This window comes from Phoca vitulina, unplaced genomic scaffold, assembly GCF_004348235.1.
Source record: "Phoca vitulina isolate PV1807 unplaced genomic scaffold, GSC_HSeal_1.0 scaffold1, whole genome shotgun sequence".
Taxonomy (NCBI): domain Eukaryota; kingdom Metazoa; phylum Chordata; class Mammalia; order Carnivora; family Phocidae; genus Phoca; species Phoca vitulina.
In genome coordinates this window covers 79,856,312-79,881,135 of record NW_022589704.1, presented here as the reverse complement: position 1 = coordinate 79,881,135, position 24,824 = coordinate 79,856,312, and the positions used below count along the sequence as shown (strand labels likewise).

At 36.2% G+C, this 24,824-nt stretch overlaps 1 protein-coding gene and 1 non-coding gene across 4 annotated transcripts in view; one reads left to right on the top strand and one right to left on the bottom strand.

Moving 5' to 3' along the window:
- Positions 1 to 24,824, top strand: part of EPC2 (enhancer of polycomb homolog 2) — a 123,232-nt gene that overhangs the window by 17,604 nt on the left and 80,804 nt on the right. The window lies entirely within an intron of this gene.
- On the bottom strand, positions 11,051 to 11,157 carry LOC116637913. Its single transcript, XR_004300555.1, has one exon. It is a non-coding gene; the product is annotated as a U6 spliceosomal RNA (small nuclear RNA).

The following is a 24,824-nucleotide window of genomic DNA, read 5'->3' as shown; positions in this document are numbered from 1 at the left end:
GAAGAAAATACAGATTGCTTGCAATCCTACCATTCTGAGATATCCATGGTTGACCTTTGGGTGGATGTACTTTCTTCCATGCTTTTCCCCCTCCGTACTTGTATATTTATAGGTACATATATATAGGGGTGTGTGTGTGTGTGAGTGAGAGAGAAAGAGAGAAAGATTTGCTTTTTAACCTGTACCTTTCAGATTGAAAAATCTGTGGAAAGACTGACCCAGCCAGAGTCATCTTGGCAATTACTGGATTAGCCCTAGTCACTGTAGCCTGAGAGGTGGCTGGTATAAGAGAACGGCAGTTTGCATTTTAATCATTGGTGTAAAGGGAGTTTGGAAGGAAGGAATAGTGATTCCCCAAAACAAGAGGATTTAAAGCATAAATACAATTGTTTAAAAAATGCTGGTGGGATAGACATTGATTTTAATTTATTGATACTATAACTAGGTTGTATTCCATTATATATATTTAGGGTAATTTAATCAGTTCCCTTTTGATGAATATTGGTTGTTATGCAGCCAAAGTTTTCAGTTCTTAATAAAAAAATGCTTCAGTTTTTTTAATTGAAGTTAAGGTGTTTTGCCTTCTCTCTTAGGTTATTAACCTTGTTTTCTTGTAGAACTTTTATAATTTGTTCTAGTTCACATGGCTCTGTAGATCCATTTTTTTTTCATCTAAATGGATGTCCAGTTGTCCAAACATCATTTTCTAAAAAATCTTTTCTTCCTGGTTTGAGATGCCACTTTCATCGTCTTTGAAATTTCTTAGGCATTTGGATTTTTTAATTTCCTATTTTGTTTCATTGTGCAGAAGATTTACTGTTTTAATCATTTCATTGTTTTATCATTACATATTTATAAATTTTAAAAGTTTATGGTGAGGCTAGTTACTTCTCCGATTCCTATTGCTCTCCTTTTTCAGAGTTTTCCTTCTGTTGTTGCTTGTTTATTTTTCCAAATGAACTTTATAATTTTGTCTAACTCAAGGGAAAAAATATTGGAGTTTTTATTGGCATTTACCATACATTTATAAATTAACTTATAGGGAATTGACATCTTTGTGATGTTGACTTCTTATCCAAGAACATGGTTTGTCTTTTCATATGTTGAAGTCTACTTATATTTATTTTTCAGGAGCATTTTTCTTCCATTTGCTTTGCTTTTGGTTAAGCTTGTTTTGGTTAAACTTATTTCTAGGTATTTTACCTACTTGGTTAATATTGTAAATGTCACTTTTTTTCCATTATACTTTATAACTTGTTATAGTTTGTATTTTAAAAACGATTTTTATATGTTAACTTTATATCCTGTGACTTTAAGTTACCTGATTGTACTTGTTTTTGCATTGATTCTCTTGGGTTATTATACAGATACCATATCATTTGGTTATAGAGGTAGTTTACTTTTGCTTTTCCAAGTAGAATGCTTCTAATTGCTTTCCCTTATTTAAAATTTCTGTTGGAGATTACGTCCATTCCGTGTTGAATAGTGAAGATAATAGGCATCTTTGTTTTGTTTCTTACTTTGGTGTGACTGCCTGTAGTGTTTCTCCATTAAATAAGATATAGATTAGCATAGACTGGATTATAGATGTAGAAAACAAAATGGGGGGGGGGCACCTGGGTGGCTCAATTGGTTGAGCATTTGACTCTTGATTTCAGCCCGGGTCATGATCTCTGACCTGTGTCAGGCTCCATGCTGGGTGTGGAGCCTGCTTTAGATTCTCTCTCTCGCTCCGTGCGCACCCACCCCCCCCCACACACATGTGCTTTTTCCCGCCATCTCTCTCTCTCTCAAAATAAATAAATAAATGAAAATTAAAGAAAGAAAACACAGTAGGCATTTACAGTAGAATATAATAAATATATATGTGATTAATAAAAATATATGTAAAATCTCCAGTGTTTCTATAATGAATGAGTCTTGAATATTTTTCAATGCCTTCTTGGAATTTATGGAAATTTTCCCTTCAGATCTGTTCATTATTGATGAATTATAATACCATATCATCCCAGCATTTGTGGAATGAACCCCATTTAGTAATGAAATATTATTATTTTTTTCTTTTTTTTTTTTAAAGATTTTATTTATTTGACAGAGACACAGCGAGAGAAGGAACACAAGCAGGGAGAGTGGGAGAGGGAGAAGCAGGCTTCCCGCTGAGCAGGGAGCCCAATGCGGGGCTCGATCCCAGGACCCTGGGATCATGACCCAAGCCGAAGGCAGACACTCAATGACTGAGCCACCCAGGCGCCCTGAAATATTATTCTTTTTTAAAAATGTTTTTAGTCTTACTACATTATTTGTAAAAAGACTTAACAGGCTTTGGCCTCTCATTGGCCCAAGGTGGCCACTCCATATCTAAATTTATATCTATTTAAGCAGCCAACTCTGGATGACAGTAGTGGTTCACTCTCATTTCTAACTTTCCTGGAGATGGAATATGATTGGCCTAATTCAGATAAGGTATCTAGCCTGATTCAGTTGACTGTCTTTGGGGTAAGGTGAGATGATTTACCAATTTGGTGGACGGCAACACACCCCTGGGGAGAGAATGGTAGTTGAGAGAGTGGACATCGGTGGGAGTGAGACTGATCCCTCAAAAGGTGTCTAATTGTAATTTTGTATTTTGCCAATACCACGTTTATAGTCATAGTTAGCAAAGTTCCAGGTTTTACTGAACAGAGTAAGATTTCTTAAGTTGTATTCTATTACTGGATCACCACTGGCTTTCTTACCTACTCTACAGGACATATTTTCAGTGGTTACTTGGAGTTAAGCAAGATCTTAAAGGGCCCTCTGAGTCACCTTCCACTGCCACTGCCCACCCCACCCCAAGGGGGAAGCTCTTATTTTTAGTATAGGCATACAGTTGCGTATATCCAATTCTGACATTTATTCCAGTGTATGGGTTTTTGTTTTCTGCACACAAAGCAATTCTCTGACACCAGGGGAATGTTCTACAATTCAACTCAATTCTTTTTTTTTTTTTTTTTTTGAAGATTTTATTTATTTATTTGACAGAGCGCAAACGGAGGGAGAGGGAGAAGCAGGCTCCCCTCTGAGCAGGGAGCCAGATACGGGGCTCGATCCCAGGACCCTGGGACCATGACCCGAGCCGAAGGCAGACACTTAACCGACTGAGCCACCCAGGTGCCCCAATTCAACTCAATTCTGACACTATCTGGAGATAGCATCAGATCCCACAAGATAAGGGCTCAATTCTATAAGACTGCTCCCCTCCCCCACCTTCAGATGCCAGTCACAAGTTCAGGTTGTCACCTGTGCATCTGACCAGCTGGTTATAGATTGGAGTATCCAATTACCACCTCCTTGGGTTCAATTAATTTGCTAATAAACTGGCTCACAGAACTCAGAGACACATTTTACTTGATGGTTACTGGTTTATTATAAAAGGATAAAACTCAGGAACAGTCAGGTAAAAGGAAATGCATAGGACAAGGTAAGGGAAATGGGCACGGAGTGTCCATACTCTCTCGAAGCATGCCCCTCTCCCAGCACCTCCATGTATCCATCAGCCTGTAAGCTCTCCGAACCCAGTCCTTTCAGGATTTTTTATGGAGGCTTCATTACATAGGTGTGATTGATTAGATCATTAGCCATTGGTGATTGATCTGCAATCTGTAGCCCTTCTCCTCTCCCCAGAGATTAGGGGGTGGGACTGAAAGTTCCAACCCTCTAAATCACACGATTGGTTCTCCTGGCAACCAGCCTCCATCCTTAGGTGCTTTCCAAAAGTGACATCATAACATAAACTCAGATGTGTTTGAAAGGGATTTGTTAGGAATATCAAGACACACTTACCACTTAGGAAATTCCAAGAGTTTTAGGAGCTCTGTGCCAAGAATGGAGACAAAGACTGAGTATATATTTCTTGTTATCGTAGGATTACATGGAGCTTCAAAAGTTAGAATTTATATACTTATCTAGAGTGACATTATTTGGTTTAGCCAGAAGTTTATATTTGAAAGATATCTTTCTAAAATAGATTTATTGGGGCACCTGGGTGGCTCAGTCGGTTGAGTGTCTGCCTTCAGCTCAGATCATGATCTCAGGGTCCTGGGATCAAGTCCCGAGTCAGGCTCTCTGCTCAGCTAGGGGTCTGCTTCTCCCTCTCCCTCTGTGCCTGGGTGTGCATGCTCTCTCTCTTAAATAAATAAATAAAATTAAAAAAAAATAAATAAAATAGATTTATTGAGGTATACTGTTGAATAAACTGCATGTGCTTGTACAATTTGTTGATGTTTGTATGTATACACCTGTAAAAATGTTATTACTATAGTCAAGATTAATGAACATATCTGTCACCTCCAAAAGTTGTTTCCTCATGCTCCTTTATAAGCCCCCTGTGCTTCTGCAGGCAAACACTGATCTGCTGTCACTGTACATTAGTGGTTTGCATTTTCTAGGCTTCTTATATAAATGGGGTCATAAAGCATATATCCTTCTTTGGTTTCTTTCACTCAGCATAATTGTTTGAGATTCATACATATTATACCATGTATCAATAATTCATGTCTGTTTATTGCTGAGAATAGTCCATTTTATGGATATACCAGTTTATCCACTCATCCGTTGCTTGGTTTTTGGCTATTACAAATCAAGCTGCTATGAACATTTTTGTACATCTGTTTTCATTTGTTTTGGGTAAATACCTGGGGATGAAATGGCTTGATTGTATGGTGGGTATATTAAAACTGTTTAACTTTTCTAAAAAGCTGTTAAACTATTTTGCAGAGTGATTATACCATAAAGATACCTTTTGTGAGATGCATAGTTGAGAATCTTGCTACTCAAAGTTCGGTCTGTGGATATGGCATTACCTGGGAGTTCGTTAAGATTGCTGAATTTCAAGTCCTGTCCTACACCTCTTGAATCAAGAACGTGCATTTTAAAAAGATCGCTAGGTGGTTCAAATGCACGTTAGAATTTGGGGAGCCCTGGTTTAGAGCAGTAGTCCTCAACCTTCCCCCCCCCTTTCTCTAACACCTGAGGGTTTTGATACATTTCTATGAAATTCTCAAATGGGTCTGGGAGATGCTGGATGATTTTAAAAGTCTGATAGATTATATTGATAAATGCAGAGTATTCTGCCCCACCCCCACCCCAATGATTGCTTCCATTATACTGATTTTTACTTATGGCAGTAAAGTGTTCGTCTGTTGCCCATTTCAAATTTGGTAGTTTCCAGAAGAATTGCTTCCCAAGCATTTTTCAAGTATAGAGCTGGCACAGTTTTTTTTTGTGGGTGAGAGATACTCATTTTCTTTTTGTGTAATTTCTTGGATGAGTGAATCCATTTGCTAGCTTTTTTATTTTTTTAAATGTTCTTATTTTTACTTTGCATAACCAGTGATCTAATTCTTGGTTGTCACATATAGGTGTCTTAAAATTTTCCATAAGAGTTCTCTCTCAGTATTTAATATATGCAAAATAATGTCAGAAGTGACTTTGTTAATCAGTAGATAAGCTAACTGAATATCAAATAATATCTTTTAAAGCCATGTGTCAATGATTTATTTTGCATACTGTTTTGAATTTTCTCTGCTACTCATTTCTGTTGTTGCTTGGATATTTAAGAGCAAGCCAGCCACTGATGTTACTGTCACCTTCCTAAACTTAGTGTTGATGTTGAAGGCCATGGTCTTAATCAGCATTAGGAAATTCTCAATTTAAAACAAGGTTTCAGAAAACCAACAATTAGATAATAAAAGATTAAACATTTGTTACTTTATGAAGTGGAACTAATTAGTGTTATATAACTTCTAATTGAGTTGTTTTCCATAAGTTGATTTGTAAGTCAGGTATTTTAGAATTATAATGGGTATGATAAAATGTTTCTATACAGTAAGATTGCCTTCACTTTTACATTTCTGCTTAAGATACCAGTTACTCCAGCCATTAAAGTCCTCTCACTCCCTTTTCTTTTTCATATCCCTACAGGCAGTTAAGATAGAGAAGCTGTGGGTGATTCAGTTCTTATTCATTGAAAATTTAACACAGCTGTTTTTCAGAAGAGAAAAATCTTTACTGTGTTACTAAATTCTAAAAGGAATTTATTGCATATGGGCACTTATCTGTTTAGTTGATAAATGTCTTTAAATTTAGTTTTATAGAAAAAAGCAGAACCTTAGTAATGTGACTTTATTGATTTTTTTTTTAAAGCTAAAGCTGATGTATTTCTTTGGGAGGCAAAATAAATGAAATACATACAATGTTACTTACAAAGGCAGTATTTAGAATATTAGAGGAATGGATGGGTAGCATGGTGAGAGCAGATATCCCTGTCTTCCTAATTTTGAGAGAGAAGCATTTCACTTAAGTATGATGTGATTTTTGGTTTGGGTAGATCCCCTTTATCAGATTGAAGAAACTCCTTTCTGTATTTTTAGTTTTCTGAGAATTTTTAGAAAGGATGTTGGGTTTTGTAAATGTTTTTTCTGTGTATAGAAATGATCATGGCATTTAAAAAAATTAATATGGTGAATTATATTGATTTTGAAACCAATGTTACATTCCTGGGATAAACCCCATTTGGTTATGTTTTATTCTTTTAACGTGTTGTTGGATTCTGTTTGCTAAATTTTTATTTAGGAAGATTGTATCTATGTTCACAAGGGATATTTGTAGTTTTCTTCTTCTGTAATGTCTTTTTCTGGTTTTGGTATCAGAGTAATACTGGCTTCATAGAATGAGTTGGGAAGTATTCCTTCCACTTCAGTATTACGGAAAAATTTGTGTAGAGTTTGTTGTATTATTTCCCCCTCGGATATTTTGTAGAATTCACCAATGAAGCCATCTGTCCCTAGAGTTTTGTATGAAGGATTTTTGACTGTAGTTCGGTTTCTGTATTAGAGGGTCATTCATGTTATCTATTTCTTCCTGAGTGAGCTTTGGTGAAAGTTTGTTTCTTTCAAGGAATTTGTCCTTTTCACTTAAATGACAAGCTTATTGATAGGAGGTTCATAATACTCTCTAAGATGATGTCTCCTCTCTTGTTCCTGACATTGGTCATTTGTGTCTTCCCACTTTTTTCCTCATCAGTCTGGCTAGGAGCTTATCAATTCTATTGATTTTGTTAAAGAATTAATGTTTGGTTTCATTGATTTTTTTTTTTCTCTGTTGATTTTGTTTCAGTTTCATTGATTTCCACTTTGATCTTGATCATTTCCTTTCTTCTGCTTACTTGGATTTAATTTGCTCTTTTTCTAGCTTATTAGGGTAGAATGTAAGGTCATTGATTTGAGACCTTTATTTTAATATAGGTATTGAGTGCAATACATTCCTTCATAAGTGCTGTTTTAGCAGTATTTTGCAACTTTTTGTTTAAACTTTCATTCACTTTAAGATACTTTCTAGTTTCTCTTTTGATTTCTTCTTTGACCCTGGGGTTATTTAGAAATGTGTTACTTAGTTTCTAATTATTTAGTGGTTTCACAGATATCTTTCTGTTATGAATTTCTTTTTTTTTTTTTCCTGTTATAAGTTTCTAACTTCATTCCATTGTTGTCTAAGAACATATGGTTTGAATTTTTGTAAACTTTTTTTGAAATTGTAATACGCTTTTCAGAATATGTTCTGTGTTGGTAAATGATTCCTGTGAACATGGAAAAAAGGTGTGTGCTGCCTTTGTTGGGTGGAGCATTCTGTAAAAGTCAGGTTAAGTTAGCTGGTAGTGTTACAGTTTGCAGTATCTTTGCTGATTTTCTGTCTAGTTGTTCTATCTATTATTGAGAATATGGTATTAAAACCTCTGTAACTGTGGGTTTGTCTATTTACCCTTGAAGGTTTGTTTCATGTTTTTATTGGGTGCATAAATGAGTAGGGTTGTTATGTCATTTTGACCGATTCATCTCTTTAAGCATAATGAAATAATTTTTTTTAACGTTTATTATTTTTAGTCATCTCTACACCCAAACTCATGACCCTGACTTAGATCAAGAGCTGTATGCTCTTCCAACTAAGTCAGCCAGGTGCCCCAATGAAATAAACTTCTTAATCCCTGGTGATATTCTTTGTTCTGAAATCTGTGTTGCATGCTAATATGGTCATACAAAGTCTCTCTGACTAGTGTTAGCATTGTGTATCTTTTTTTTTTTTTTTTACTTATAACCTATTTATATCTTTGTATTCAAAGTGTGTTTCTTCAGGGGCGCCTGGGTGGCTCAGTCGTTAAGTGTCTGCCTTAGGCTCAGGTCATGGTCCTGGGGTCCTGGGATCAAGCCCCACATCAGGCTCCTTGCTTGGCGGGAACCATGCTCCTCCCTCTCCCACTCCCACCTGCTTGTGTTCCCTCTTTCGCTATGTCTCTCTCTGTTAAGTAAATAAAATCTTTAAAAAACAAACAAAGTGTGTTTCTTCATATTCAAGCTGCTTTTCAAAGGCAGCTTATAATAGGGTCTTAACTTGTTTTTATCTAGTCTCACAATTTCTGTCTTAATAGGGTGTTGACATCATTTACATTTAACATGATTTTCTAATGAAGATTTTACACTGTTAGAACAGTTTTGGGTTCACAGCAAAATTGAGGGGAACGTACAGAGATTTCCCATATATTCCCTGTCCTCACACATGCATAGCCTCCCCCATCATCAGCATTCCCCACCAGAGTGTTAAAATTCATGAACCTATATTGACAAATCATAATCACCCAAAGTCCATAGTTTACATTAGCATTCTGTGGATTTGAACAAATGTATGACATGTTATCTATCATTATGGTATGTATGATACATACAGTGTTTTCAATGCCCTAAAAATCGTCTGTGCTCCACCTCTTTATCACTACCCCCCAACCCTCCATAGCTACTGATTTTTTTACTGTCTCCATTGTTTTGTATTTTCCAAAACATCATTTAGTTGGAATCATACAGTATGTAGCCTTTGAGATTGGCTTCTTTCACTTAGTAGTATGCATTTAAGGTTCCTCCATGTCTTTTCATGGCTTGATAGCTCATTTCTTTTTAGCATCGCATAATATATTCTGTTGTCTGGATGTGCCACTGTTTATCCATTCACCAACTTAAGGACATCTTAATTCTTTTAAGTTTTGATAATTATGAATAAAGCTGCTGTAAATATCCATAGGCAGATTTCTGTGTGGTCACAGATTTTCAGTTCCTTTGCATAAGTATCAAGGACACAATCGTTGGAGTATATGGTAAGAGAATGTTTAATTTGGTGAGAAACTGCCAAACTGTCTTCTAAAGTGACTGTACCATTTTGCATTACCAGCAGTAGTGAATGAGAATTCCTGTTGCTCTACATCCTCGCCAACATTTAATGTTGTCAGTGTTCTGAATTTTGGCCATTTTAACAGATGTGCAGTGGTATCTCCTTTTAATTTGCTTTTCCCTCATGATATACGACGTGAAGCATTTTTTATGTTTATGTGCCATGTGTATATCTTTCTTGGTGAAGTATCTGTTAAGGCTTGGCCCAATTTTTAAATCAGATTGCTTCTTGTTGTTGAGTTTTAAGAGTTCTTTGCATAGTTTGGATAACAGTCCTTTATCAGATTTTTTTCCTCAGTCTGTGGCTTATCTTTTCTTTTTCTTTTTTTTGACATTGAGTGGTTTTTACCCACAGAACAGAAGTTTTTAATTTTGTTGAAGTCTAATTTATCAATTTCTTTCATGGCCAGTGCCTTTGGTGTTGTATTTATTTATTTATTTATTTATTTATTTATTATTTTTATTTTTAAGATTTTATTTATTTATTTGACAGAGAGAGACAGCTAGAGAGGGAACACAAGCAGGGGGAGTGGGAGAGGGAGAAGCAGGCTTCCCGCCGAGCAGGGAGCTGGATGCGGGGCTTGATCCCAGGATCCTGGGATCATGACCTGAGCCGAAGGCAGACGCTTAACGACTGAGCCACCCAGGCGCCCCCTGGTGTTGTATTTAAAAAGTCATTGCCATACCCAAGGTCATCTAGATTTTCTTCTATGTTGCCTTATAGGAATCTTGGCATTTTACATTTAGGTCTGTGATCCCTTTTGTATTAATTTTTGTGAAGGTGTAAGATCTGTGTCTGGATTTATTATTTTGCATGTGGATGTCCAGTTTTTCCAGCACCATTTGTTGAAGACTTAAAAAAAAAAAAGATTGATTTTAGAGAGAAGGGGGGGTGGGGGGAGGGCAGGGGGAGAGACCTAAGCAGACTCTGTGCTGAGTGCAGAGCCCAAGACGGACTCAGTTGGACTATCCTGAGATCATGACCTGAGCCGAAACCAAGAGTCAGATGCTTAACTGACTATGCCACCCAGGCGCCCCTTGTTGAAAACTTTTTACTGAGTTTTCTTATCCATGAACATAAAATATCTATTTATGTAGTTCTTCTCTGATTTCGTTCGTCAGAATTTTGTGGTTTTCCCTCATAGATATTGTACAGACGTGTTAGATTTACACCTGAGTATTTCATTTTGGGAGATGTTTAGGTAAACAATATTGTGTTTTTAGTTTCAAATTCTACTTGTTTGTTGTTGGTATATAGGAAAGTGATTTACTTTTGTATATTAATCTTGAATCCTGCAGCCCTGTTATAATCACTTACTAGTTTGAGGAGTATTTTGTCATTTCCTTCATATTTTCTACATAGATGATCATAATATCTGTAAAGACAGTTTTATGTCTTAATTCCCTATCTGTATACCTTTCATTTCCTTTTCTTGTCTTATTTCACTAGCTAGAACTTCCAGTATGATGTTGAAACAAAGTGATGAGGGGACATTCTTGCTTTGTAACTTAGTGGGAAAGCTTCAAGTTTCCCACCATTAACTATGATGTTAGCTATAGAATTTTTGTAGATAGTCTTTGTCTAATTGAGGAAGTTCCTCTGTATTCCTAGTTCACTGAGATTTAATATGATTTTTGATATGGTTAGGTTTCACTCTGTCATCTTATCATTTCCCCTTCCTCCCTTCTTTCCTTCCTGTCTTTTTTAGTAGGTTCTGTGCCCAATGTGCAGCTTGAACTTAACAACCCCTAAATCAAGAGTTGCATGCTCTCCCGACTGAGGAAGCCAGGCGCCCCTAAAAAGTATTGAACACTTAATGGATTTGTGTGTCATCTTTGTGCAGGGGCCATGCTAATCTTCTCTGTATTATTCCAATTTTAGTATATGTGCTGCCGAAGCAAGCACTATTTTCTGTTTCTTCTGTTGGTTTTCTTTCTCTCTTACTCTGCCTTCTTTGGAATTATTTTTTTATTCCATTTTATCTGTTTTTGGCTTATTTGCTGTAACTTTTTTTTTTTAATTATTGTTTTATTTTAAGTGATTGATAGGGGACATGGTCATCAAAGAGGTCTGACTTACTTCCCAGATAACGTCTGGAAACATTTTTGATTTTCATACTGCGAGGGCTGGGGGTGTTACCATCATCTCATAGGTAGAAGTCAGGGATGGTGCTAAACATCTTCCAGTGCACAGACCTCCCACAAAAAGGCTAACCTTGCCCAGAATGTCAGTAGTGCCAAGGTTAATAAATTCTGATTAGGGGTTTATAATATGCAGATCTTTCTTGACTTACAATGAGCTTATGTCCCACTAAAGTCATTGCAAGTTGAATATGTCATAAGTCAAAATGTCTTTAATGTACCTAACCTACTGAACATCATGGCTTAGCCTAACCTACTTTTAAACGTACTCAGAACACTTATATTAGCCTCGAGTTGGGCGAAGTCATCTAGCAGAAAGTCTTTTACAGTAAAGTTTTGAATATTTCATGTAATTTATTGAGTACTATGCTGAAAATGAACAACAAAATGGTTGTATGGGTACAGAATGGTTGTAAACGTATGGGTTGTTTACCCTCATGATTATGTGGTGGCCTGCGAGCTGCAGCTCACTGCTACTGCTCAGCATCACAAGAGGGCATTGTACCACATGTTGCCAGCCCAGGAAAAGATGAAGATTCAAATTTTGAAGTATGGTTTCTACTGAGTGCGTATCATTTTCAAACCATTGTAAAGTGAAAAAATCGTAGGTTGGATCGTCATAACTTAGGGACTAGCTGTATGTCTTTAGTTTATCACAGTCTGTCTTTAAGTGATACCACTTATGTACAGTGTAAGAACCTTATGATAGTGTATTTCCATTTATCCTTGCCCGGACCTTATGCTATTGTTTCCATACATTTTACACTTGTAACAAACCCTGTAACACTTTATTATTTTTATTTAAATAACCAATTATTTTTCAAATACTTTTAAATGATAAGAGAAAGATGGAGGTAGTTATCTTCATAATGATTATTACTCCTTCTCATCAGTTTGTTTTATATCCGGATTTCCATCAGGTATCATTTTCCTTCTTTCCAAAGGATTTTTGTTAACATTTCTTGTAGTGTGGGTTTGCTGGTGATTAATACTTGAGCTTTTGCATGTCTAAAAATGTTATTTCCCCAATTTTTTGTGTGGTGAAGCACATAACAAATTTATCCTTTTAATAATTTATAAACGTAAATTACAGTATTAACTATTTGGGCATTATTGTATAACAGATCGCTAATGTCACTTTTGTTTTTGAAAATATTTTTGTTGGATATAGAATTCTAGCTTGACAGTTTTTTCTTCCAGTATTTGAACAGTGGTGCTCCAGTCTTCTCAGTTGCATTATTATTATTTTTTTTTTAAGATTTATTTATTTGAGAGAGAGTGCATACGAGTGGGGACGGGGGGGCGGGGTAGAGGGAGAAGCAGACTCGATCCCGATATGGGGCTCCATCCTAGGTCCCCAAGATCATGACGTGACTGAAGGCAGATGCTTAACAGGTTGAGCCATCCAGGCACTCCCACTTGCATTGTTTCTGATGAGAAATTCAGTGTCATCCTTTGTTCCTCTGTGTGTAGCATGTCTTTTTTTCCAGCCTAGTTGGTGGAAACAGGTGCTCTTCTTGGCCCTGACAGGCACTTTTCCTTCTAATTCTGTGCGATAGTTCTTTCTCCAATGCTATGTAGTTTATTCACAGACTTGTGCTGAGCATTGCAGAGAACTCTCTGCAGATCTCCTGGGCTCTCTCTGTAATGCCTTCCTTTTTGGTACTCTGTCTCTGAACTTTAGGTGCCTTCATCTTCTTAGACTCTTGTTTCTGTCTCTTCAACTCATGAAGTCTTTTAAGCTCTGTCTTAGTTCACTTTCATCCTCCACAGCATAGGGACTTTTCCAGGATAGTAAGCTGAGGCAATTGTAGGACTGTTTGTTTTTTGTTTTGGTTTGTTTTAAAGATTTTATTTATTTATTTGACAGAGACACAACGAGAGAGGGAACACAAGCAGGGGGAGTGGGAGAGGGAGAGGCAGGCCCACTGCTGAGCAGGGAGCCCGATGTGGGCCTCAATCCCAGGATCCTGGGATCATGACCTGAGCCGAAGGCAGACGCTTAACGACTGAGCCACCCAGACGCCCCTGTTTTGTTTTACTTCTTTTAAGTATCATTGTCCTTCATTGCCTATTGTCCGGTGTCTGGAAAGCCATTGTTTCAACTCTCATCAGATTTTTTTTTTTTTGCTTCTGGTAGAAGGGTGAATTCATTTCCTGTTACTTCACCTTTTTTTTTTGCAATTTATTTTAAAGTTTTATTTATTTGAGAGAGAGAGTGTGCATGTGCACAAGTAGGGGGAGTAGCAGAGGGAGAGGGCGAGGGAGAAGCAGGCTCCTCGCTGAGCAGGGAGCTTGATGCAGGGCTCAATCCCAGGACCCTGGGATCATGACCTGAGCCAAAGGCCAGACACTTACCCGGCTGAGCCACCCAGGCGCCCCTGCAATTTTTTTTTGGTAATAAAATTCATGTAATATAATTCACCATATTAAAGTGTGCAGTTCAATGGCCTTTACTATATTTAGTGTTGTACATCATAACTATCTTGTTCCAGAACACTTCCATCACCCTAAAAAGAAATCCCATACCCATTAGTCACTTTCCATCCTATGACCCCTACCACTCCCCAACAACCACTAATACACTTTCTTTCTCTGTGGGTTTGCCTATATCTGGACATTTCCTGTAAATGGAGTCATACAATATGTGGCCTTTTGTATCTGATGACTTTCACATTGTATAATGTTTTAAAGGTTCATGCATTTTGTAGTATTTCATTCTTTTTTATGGCTGAATAATGTTCCACTGTATGTATGTCATCTTTGTTGGAGTGGAAGTCAGCTGCTGAATCCTTTTAACTATTTTTTCTCCCATGTAGTCCATATTTGGCCTCTCCAGGCGATTCTAATACGCTGCTGGGACTGAGAATGAGATTTAGAAAGTTAGTACTAGAAGAGAAGTAGCATTAGAATAGGATAAGGATTTATCTAGAGCCTTTTTTTATTTTGTCTTCCTCCATCTCTTCTTTCTTTAGGTTATGGAAGGAATACCAGATCAGTAGTTTTAAAGATTGACACTGGTTGCTTTTTGTAATATGTACTATTTGAGGAAATTGTAGAAAATGTAGAGGAGAAAATAGAGACCACCTATAATTTCACTAGTTAATACTTTGGCACATTTTTTACCAGCTTTTTTTTTTAATTCTACGTTTATTCATGCTATCATCTTAACATTCTGTTTACCTTACTATATTTGGGATTAACTTAAGTATGTGATTTTGTTTCCTGCTTTTTCTACTTAATGCATAAATATTTTCAGATGTCATTATTTTTCAAGAAGTCTTACATGGCGGTGTATTTAAAGCTTAGAAACATCTTATCAAACTGTTTTCCAGATTATACCAATTTACACTTTAACACATTCACTAGCACTCATTCTTGAAAGTGTCTGTTTTACTCATCACAATTTCACCAGCATTGTAAATATTGTCTTGCCAGCATGTTTTGCTTAAATTAACTTTTTGTTTCATCATGTTATTTTTCCTTCTTCTTCTTCTTTTTTTTTTTTAAGTAGGCTCCATGCCCAGTATGGGGCTTGAATTCATGACCCTGAGATCAAGAGTGGCATGTTCTATCAACTGAGCCAGCCAGGCGCCCCTTTTCTTCATTTTAAAACTCAACTTTATGGAAGTGTAATTTACATACAGTATAAAGCATTTATTTTACGTGTGGTTCTTTGTTTTAATAAACAAATGTACCTGTATGACCACCATTCCAAACAATAAGAACATTTTCATTCCCCACAAAAGTCCCCTTTAACCCTTTTGCAGTCATATCCTCTACCCCCATTTCAGTCAGCTAATGATCTGATTCTGATCACTATATATTAGTTTTCTCTGTTTTCACATGTCATATAAAGGGAACCATAACAGTACGTAGCCACTTGCATCTGGTTATTTCTCAGTATACTTTTTTTTGCGGACTTTAAAAATAATTTTTATTATTGAAGTATAGTTGACACACAGTGTTCTATTAGTTTCAGGTGCACAACATAGTGATTCCACAATCCCATACATTACTCAGTATGCAACATGGTAAGTGTAGTCACCAAACAATGTTATTACAATATTATCATATTCCCCACACTGTACTTTTCATCTCTGTGACTTATTTTATAACTGGAAGTTTGTACCTCGAATCCCTTTCACCTAGTTTGCCCATCCCCCAGCTCCCTCCCCTAAAGTGGACTCATTTTTTAAAATTTTTTATTTTATTTAAATTCAGTTAATTAATACATAGTGTATTTTTAGTTTCAGAGGTAGAGTTCAGTGATTCATCCATTGCACACAACACCCAGCGCTTATCACATCTCGTGCCCTCCTTAATGCTCATCACCCAGTTATCCCATCCCCCACCCCTCTCCCCTCCAGCAACCCTGCTTCCTACAGTTAAGAGTCTCTTAAGGTTTATCTCCCTCTCTGATTTCGTCCCATTCAGTTTTTCCCTCCCTTCCCCCATGATCCTCCGTTTCGTTTCCTAAATTCCACATATGAGTGAAATTGTATGATAATGGGCTTTCTGTGATTGACTTATTTCGATTAGCATAATATCTTCTAGTTCCATCCATGTCATTGCAGATGGTAAGTTTTCAGCTTTTTGATGGCTGAGTAATATTCCAGCGTGTGTGTGTGTGTGTGTGTGTGTGTGTGTGTGTGTACATGTACACACACACATCACATCTTCTTTATCCGTTCATCTGTTGATGGACAGCTGGACTTTCCAGTTTGGCTATTGTGGACATTGCTGCTATAAACATTGGGGTGCAGGTACCCCTTTGGATCACTATGTTTGTATCTTTTGGGTAAATCCCTAGTAGTGCAATTGCTGGGTTGTGGGGAGCTCTATTTTTAACTTTTTGAGGAACCTCCATACTGTTTTTCTAGAGTGGCTGCAACAGCTTGCATTCCCATCAGCAGTGTAAGAGGGTTCCCCTTTCTCCTCAGTATACTTTTGAGGTATATCATTGTTCTGCATATCATCAGTTTGACCCCTCTTCTTTTTTTTTTTTTTTTAACTGAGTAGTATTCCAATGAATGAATCTATCCACTTTGTCTATTTACCTGTTGATGTACATTTATATTGTTTCCAATTTTTGGCTATTGTAAGTAAAATAACAGTTAACATCCATGTGCAAGTTGTTTGTGGACATGCATTTTACTTCTTGGGTACATATTTAGTAGGATTGCTGGGTCATGTGTTACGCATGTATTTTTTTAAAACTATTTGAGAGAGAGTGCGCACTTGTGAGAGAGCACGCGTGGGGATGGGGCAGAGGGAGAGAGAATCTCAAGCAGACTCCTTGCTGAACAGGGAGCCCAACTTGGGGCTCCATCTCAAGATCCTGAGATCATGACCTGAGCCAAAATCAAGAGTTGGGTGCTTAACCAACTGACTGAGCCCACCCAGGTGCCCCATAATAAGCATGTATTTACTTTATAAGAAACTGCCCAGTAGTTTTCCAAAGAGGTGATATCATTTGGCACTCCCACCAACAGTTGGTGGTGTCAGTTTCTTAATTTAGTCATTTTGTGAGTGTGTAGTCAAAACTTTCTGTGGGTTTATTTTGCATTTTCCTGATATAAAGTCGTTGAGCATCTTTTCAAGTGCTTATTGGTTATTGTTGTATTTTCTTTTGTGAAGTGTCTGTTTAAATCTTTGACTCATTTTGTTAAAAAAAATTGGGTTGGTTTATTATTATTGAGATATAAGGGTTCTTTATATATTCTGCATAGAAGGGCTCTCACATATGTATTGTGAACATTTTTCTCAGTCTGGCATGTCTTTTCATTTTCTAAAGTATGTGTTTTGAATAGCATAATTTTTGAATTTTCAGGAAGCCTAGTTTATCAGTTCTTTCATTTATAATCTGTGCATTTTGTGTCCTAAGAAATCTTTGCCAAACCCAGGGTCACTAAAATTTTTCTCCTATATTTTCTTGTGGATATTTTTATAAGTTTAGGCTTTATTTTTAGGTCTGTGGTCTATTTTGAGTTAGTTTTTATATAAAGAGTGAGGTAAGAGCATAGGCTTATTTTTTCCCAAACTCCTGTTGAGACCATTTGTGGAAAAGTCTATCCTTACCCTCATTTAATTCCCTCATTAATTGGCACCTTTGTCTAAAATTCATTATCTTTATGGTTTCTGTTGCTTTACATGTTCTTATGCTAGTGCCACTGTTGATTAATTTTAGCTTTATGATTTATAATTTAGTTTGTAATCAGATTGTTTATGTCCTTCAAATTTACTTTTTCAAGTTATTTTGGCTATTTTTCTTTGACCTTTCTAAATGAATTTTAGGATCAACTTGTCCATTTCTGTTTTTTAAAAAAACCCTTATTGGGGTTTTGATTGGAATTTATTAGAAATTTAGATAATTTGGAGGAAAACTTACACAAGTAAGTGTTTTTTGGAACAGTATTGAGCCTTCCAATCCCTGAACATGTTAATTTCCATTTATGTTGCTATGCAAGTTTCACACATAATTTGTTAAGCCTGTCTCTTAAGTATTTAGTAGTTTTGATGCTGTTGTAAATGACACTGCTTTTTATTTTCATTTTTTAGTTGCCGTCATATGGAAATACAATTGTTTTGTTTGTTTCTTTAAAGATTTTATTTAATATTGACTTGTGACTTTGTTAAATTCACTTTCGTTCTAGGAGCTCTGTTGAGATTCCCTAGCATTTTTTTCCCTACATGAGCATATCATGTACAAATAATTTTGGTCTTCTTTCCCAGTCTTCATGCCTGTATTTGTTTTTCTTCCCTCATTGTACTGACTAGAATCTTAGGTGAAATGTGGGCTAGAAGTGGTAATAGGCTTCCTTGGCTTGAATTTCATCTCAGGAGGAAAGCATTCAGTCTTTGACCATAAGTATGGTGGTTAGATATAGGTTTTCCATGGGTGCCTGCTCTTTATCAGCTTGGGGACATTTCTTTCAGGGTATTTTATGTTATAATGGGTGTTAAAGAAAGGGTTTTAATTGTCAAAATTCCTAAATATTTTTTATCCTGTTCTTAAAATTCCACTATTTTGAATATTGCACCTCTGTGATATGTTTTAATAAGAACAAGAAACTTTTATCTCTTAGAATGTGCCATGAACTACTTACTCTATCATCACAATTCTTTGAAGTATATGTTATCTAATTTTTACACATGAGCTTCAAATCATTATTTTCCAAGGGAACTTAAAATTTCTTTGTTTTCTGTTCTCTTCATTGTGGATATATGAATATTCATTTCTAATAATTAAGGTTTATTTGTTGTTTCTCCTTGTGTACTATTTTGGTTTCTCCCCACATCCTTGTTGATTTTAATTATTTTTAGAGAATGTTAAACCATTAACATGGTTTTAAAATTCAGAACCATACAAAAGAGATAATGCTCAGAGAATTGTCTCTTTCTTTATCCATTCTACTCCATTCATAATACCGTACTTTTTGTAATTCTTAACTGATAAATGATCACGTTTATCGAACTTGCTTGTGTGTTTGAGAAGAAGGAACATTGGGTGTAAAGTTTTGTATGTAGCTATAAGATCTGCCTTACTAAATTAGGTCCGTGCTTAGGTTCATACTTGTTCTTTGTCCACTTGCCTTATGCTGAGAGTGGTGTGTTAAAGTTAGTTAATACTATTAGTGTGTCTTTATCAGTCCTTACATATACTGTAGCTTTTGCTTTATAAAAAGGTTGCTGTGTTATTTGATGCATAGATATTCTTAAATATGTATAGGATATCCAAAACTTATAGAGACAGACATTCATGAATGATATGCAGAAACTAAAAGCCTTTATTGTGAATTGTGGTTTTTGGGTCATGCTTAATGCTCTTTGACTTGAACTTTACTTGTCTGATAATTGGGATCTGCTTGTCTTTCTTACTGTCTTCCATTACCTGATAAACTTCCATCGATTCCTTTAATTTTCTTTTTCTGAACCACATTTTTTTTTTTTTTTTTTGGTGTGTTTCTTGTACACAGCATATAGTTGAGTCTTGGGTTATGAGACAAGTTGAAATAAGTCCGTTGATATTTATTGATATGACTGAATGTATTTGATTTCAGTTCTTTTATAATATTTAATAATTTTTTGTATTGTTAAATTGTCTATGCTTCTTTTTTTGCTCTTTTTAAAAACGATTTATTTATTTTAGAGAGAGCATGTAAGTGGGGGGGAGGAGCAGAGGGAAAAGAAGAGAGAATCCTCAAGCAGACTCCTTGCTGTGAGTGCAGAGCCCAAATGGGGTTCAATCCCAGGACCCCAAGATCATGAGCTCAAATCAAGAGTCGGCCACTTAAACAGCTGAGCCACCCAGGCGCCCCTCTCTTTTTGCTCTTATTTAAAAAGATTGTATTTTGTATTTAAGAAGGTTTGTATTTTTTTTCTTCTCCCATTTTTAGTTGCATTATTTCCACTTTGCGTGCAGATGTTTGTACATTAGTCTTTCATCCTTTTCCCATCTTTGAGAGATTTGTGTGTGTGAAAGTAAAATTTTACTACTAAACTAAAAGTTTACCAGTTATCTCTTGGTTGGATGAAGAGAGAGAGAGAGAGAGGGAGTGTGTGTGTGTGTATACACATAAAATTTTACTAGAGTTTATGAGTTATATCTTGGTTGGATGAAGCCAAGGTGAAGATGGACTGTAGTATCCAGTATGTAGCCAGTATTCACTTGTGGCTTTTGAGTACTTGAAATATGGCTAGTCTGAATTTAGATGTTCCATACAGGTAAAATACACACTAGATTTTGTAGACTTGTTACGGGAGAAAAAAATGTAAAGTATCTCCATACATTTTTGTATTGATTGTGTGTTGAAATGATAACATTGTAGATGTGTATATTGACTTAAATAAAACATATTATTAAAACTAATTTAACCTGTTCTTTTTTAAGTGTGCAGCTACTAGAAAATTTAAATATATGGCTCACATGTGTGGCTTGCATTATATTTCTGTTGAACAGTGCTCGTCTAGTAGATTTGTTCAAAGTCCCCTATAGAATTCCGTGAGTTCCTTCTGTAGCCTTGATACTTGAAGAACAGCTTAGCTGCATATAAAATCCTTGGTTCATACTTTTCATTCATTGAGGTTTCTCAAAATGTTGCTTCATTGATATGTTGCGCTATGTTGTTTTTGAAGTCTGATTTTAGTTTGATTTTTTTTTTTGCTTTTTGACTTACTGTAATAATGTATTTATAATAATTAGTACTATTATTTTACTATTATTGTTTATTTGGAGTCTTTGACAGTTTTTTCATTATTTTTGAAATAGTTTTATTCAAAAATGTGTCAGAATTGGTTGTTGTTTTGGATTACTTTTGCCAGGTACTTAATAAGCTTTTTGTTTATTGTTGTGTGAAGAACTCATAACCTAAAGTTTGCCGTCTGAACTGTTTTTAAGTCTATAATACAATAGTGTTAACTGTATGTACAGTGTTATGCAACAGATACGTGGCACTTTTTCATCTTGGAAAATCGCAGTTATACCCATTGAACAACAGCTTCTTTTTTCCTCCTCTCCTAGTCCCTAGCAACCACCGTTCTACTTGCTATTTTTAAGAATTTGACTACTTTAGGGGCGCCTGGTTGGCTCAGTCAGTAGAGCATGAGACTCTTGATCTCGCAGTTGTGAGTTCAAGCCCCACGTTGGGTGTACAGATTACGTAAAAGTAAAACCTTTAAAAAAGGAAAGAATTTGACTTTAGGTAACACGTAAGTGAAATGATACAGGATTTGTCTTTTTGTGACCAGGACTAGCTTATTTCACTTAGCATAATGTTCTCAAGGTTCATCCATGTTATAGCATGTGTCAGAATTGCCTTCCTTTTAAGGCTAATACTCCATTATATGTATATACCACATTTTGTTTATCCCTTCATCTGTCAGTAAACATTTGGATTCCTTCCCCCACTGGCTATTGTGAATAACATTGCAGTGAACATGGATATGCAAATATCTCTTCTAAATCCTGTTGTCAGTTCTTTTGGATATACACATAAAAGTGGGATTCCAGATCCTATGGTAGTTCTGTTACTAAGTGTTACAGTCCATGAACATTTTTGGAGAACTTTTAAGAGTTACTCTCAGCAATTTTCAAGTATATAGTATAGTATTTTTAACTGTAGCCACCATGCTGTACATTACATGCCCAGAACTTACTAAAATTGTAACTGGAAGTTTGTACCTTTTGACTACCTTCACCCACCCCCCCCCCCCCCCCCTTGTAGTATTTGTCTGATCCTGGTATCAGGGTAATACTGGTCTTGTTAAATGAATTTGGAAGTTTTTCCTTCTCAATTATTTGGTAAGAGCTTGACATATACGGAACACTCCACCCAATAACAGCAGAATACGTATTTTTCTAAAGCACACACAGAACATTCTCCAGGATAGATCAAATTAGGCCACAAAACAACTCTTATCAAAATCAAGAAGGATGAAATCATACCAAGTATATTTTCCAACCACAATGGAATAAAACTAGAAATCAACAGCAAAGGAAAACTGGAAAAGTCACAAATATGTGGAAACTGAACAACACACTTCTGAACAATCAGGGGATCAAGAAAGAAATGACAAGGGAATTTAGAAAATACTGAGACAAATGAAAACACAGTATAACAGTCTTTTTTAAACTGATAACTCAGTTGCATAGAAAAGTTCAAATTGTTTGCATCTCTTGTTTTTATGCTATTAATGTCACAAATTAAATCTTTTTACATTTTGTGTCATTAACATAGTTTTGTATTTAATACTTTTTTTTAAAGGATTTTATTTATTTGAGAGAGAGTGAGAAAGAGAGAGCACAAGAGGGGGGAGGGTCAGAGGGAGAAGCAGATTCCCCACTGAGTAGGGAGCCTGATGCAGACTTGATCCTGGGACTCCAGGATCATGACTTGAGCAGAAGGCAGCTGCTTAACCAACTGAGCCACCCAGGCACCCTTAATACTTACTCTTATGCTTTTATCTTTTAAGTTCTATACCAGAATCATAAGTGACCTATGCACCACCATTACAGTATCTCAAGATTCTGCATTTGTCTATATGTGTACCCTTACCAGAGTTTTATGTTTTTGAATGTTTTTGTGTTATTGTCTAGTGTCTTTCTGTTTCCACTTGAAGGGACTCCTTTTAGCAATTCTTATAAGACAGGTCTACTAGAGATGAATTCCCTCATTTTTTGTTTATATGGGTAGGTCTCTATCATTTGTCCTTTGTCATTTTTGAAGGACAGTTTTTCCAGATAGAGTATCTTGGTTGGCAGTTTTTTTCTTCCAGTGCTTTGAATTTATCAGCCCACTCCTTTCTGGCTTGTAATATTTCTGATGAGAAATTGTTGATAATTTTATGGGTGTTCCCTTGTACATGATGGTTTGCTTTTCCCTTGCTCAAGCCTTCAAGATTCTGTCTTTGTCTTTGACTTTTGACAGTTTGATTACAGTGTGTCTTAGTGTGGGCTTCTTTGAGTTCATCTTTGTTGATGTTATTTGAGCTTTTTGAATTTGGATGTCCGTTTCTTTCCTCTGATTTGATTTTCAGTCATTGTTTTTTTCAAACAAGTTCTCTGCTCCTTTCTCTTTTCTCTTTTTGGGGCTTCCATAATGTTTATATTGGTCTGTCAGTAGAGTCATATAAATCTCTTAGGCTTTCTTCATTTCTTTCCACCTTTTTTGTTCCTCTGACTAAATAATTTCAAATGATTTCTCTTTGAGTTCACTAATTCTTTCCTCTGCTTGATGAAATATGCTGTTGAATCCCTCTGGTGGATTTTTCAATTTGGTTACTGTAATCTTCATCTCCAGAATTTGTTTGGTTCTTTTTGATATTTCCTATCTCTTCATTGCTATTCTCATTTTGTTCATGCATCAGGTTCCATGATTTCATTTAGCTGCCTATTTGTGTTTTTTTGTAGCACATTGAGCTTTATTAATTATTTTAAACTTTGTTGTCAAATAATTCACACATCTCCATTTCTTTAGGGTCTTCTTTGGAAGATTTGTTTCTTTGATTGAATATATTTCCCTGTTTCTTCATGCACCTTGTTATTTTTTTGCTGTAATTTGTGCATTTTATTATGTTATTTTTTTAACTTTTTTTTTTTAAGATTTTATTTTGAGAGAGAGAGAGAAAGTGAGAGCGTGCATGCACCAGAGGGAGTGAGCATGAGTTAGGGGGAAGAGTAGAGGCAGAGGGATAAGCAGGCTCCCTGCTGAGCAGGGAGCCCCAGTGTGGGGCCTGATCCCAGGATGCTGGGATCAGACCTGAGCCAAAGGCAGATGCTTAATCGACTGAGCCACCCAGGCACCCCGTGCATTTTATTTTTTTACTTTAAATATTTTTTTAAGTTTATTTATTGATTTACTTTTATTTTATTTTTTATTTTTGTAATCTCTACACCCAAGGGGGGGCTTGAACCCACGACTCCCAAGATCAAGAGTCACTCTTCCGACTGAGCTAGCTAGGTGCCCCTAATTTATGCATTTTTCAAAAACAGTCACCCCTCCCAGTGTTCTGTGAATTGGCTTCATACCGGGAAGACCTTTTCCAGTCAGCCCAGGCAGGGAATCTGGAAGCCTCTCAAACCTTTTCTGGAGATGCATCTTCTCTGGGCATGTGCACATAATTTCCTTAATTGAGTATTGTTAGTTCTTCAGAAGTTTGTAATTTTTTGCTCCCTCTGGTGTCTCTCTGCAGTACTATAACTTCTTTGGTGCATCAGCAATATTCTGAGTTCTCTCCTGTTCTCTACAGTTCCCCCAGGCATTCAAAGAATGCTGGCTGGTTCAGTCAGCCCTCTGAGTTAGCTGAGACAGAAGTTAGTCCCTTGGGCAGTTTCCCAAAAAGCTGGAATGTTGGATGTACATTCTACTTTTCTCTTTTCTTCCCAAGAGAGAAGCTGTGAGAAGAGTGTTTTCTCTTGACTGCACTGAGCATTGTCAGATTGTGCCTGTGGTGGTGAGGATTTTTGTATGTCATCTTGCTCCCTTGTGAGCTTTTTTTGATATGTATATTCAGATCTGTTATTTCCAGACGTTTTGGGGGTTTGTTGTTTTGAATATTCTGTTGCATTGTTTTGTTTTTCTTCTTCAGGGACTCCAATTATATGAATGTCATACCTTCTTTGTTTTACATCTTACTGTCTTCCTTACTCGTTTTACTTTCTTTATCTCATTTTCATTCTCTTGGTCATTTGACAACCTTTATGTAAGAATTTTTTGTTTGAGTATATTTTGCACTTGGCTCCTAGTAACTTCAGTCTTCATCTCTGAGATAATTGTTTTCCTTTTTTCCTGAGTTAGCTCTTTTCATTTTTTTCCTCCTTCTCTGATCTTAGTTTTTGAATTTCTGATTCAAAGATATTTTTCATATCTCTAAATGCTTCTTTGGGGCATATTTAAGTTCGTTCGGTGCATTTTTCTTGAAGTTTTTTTC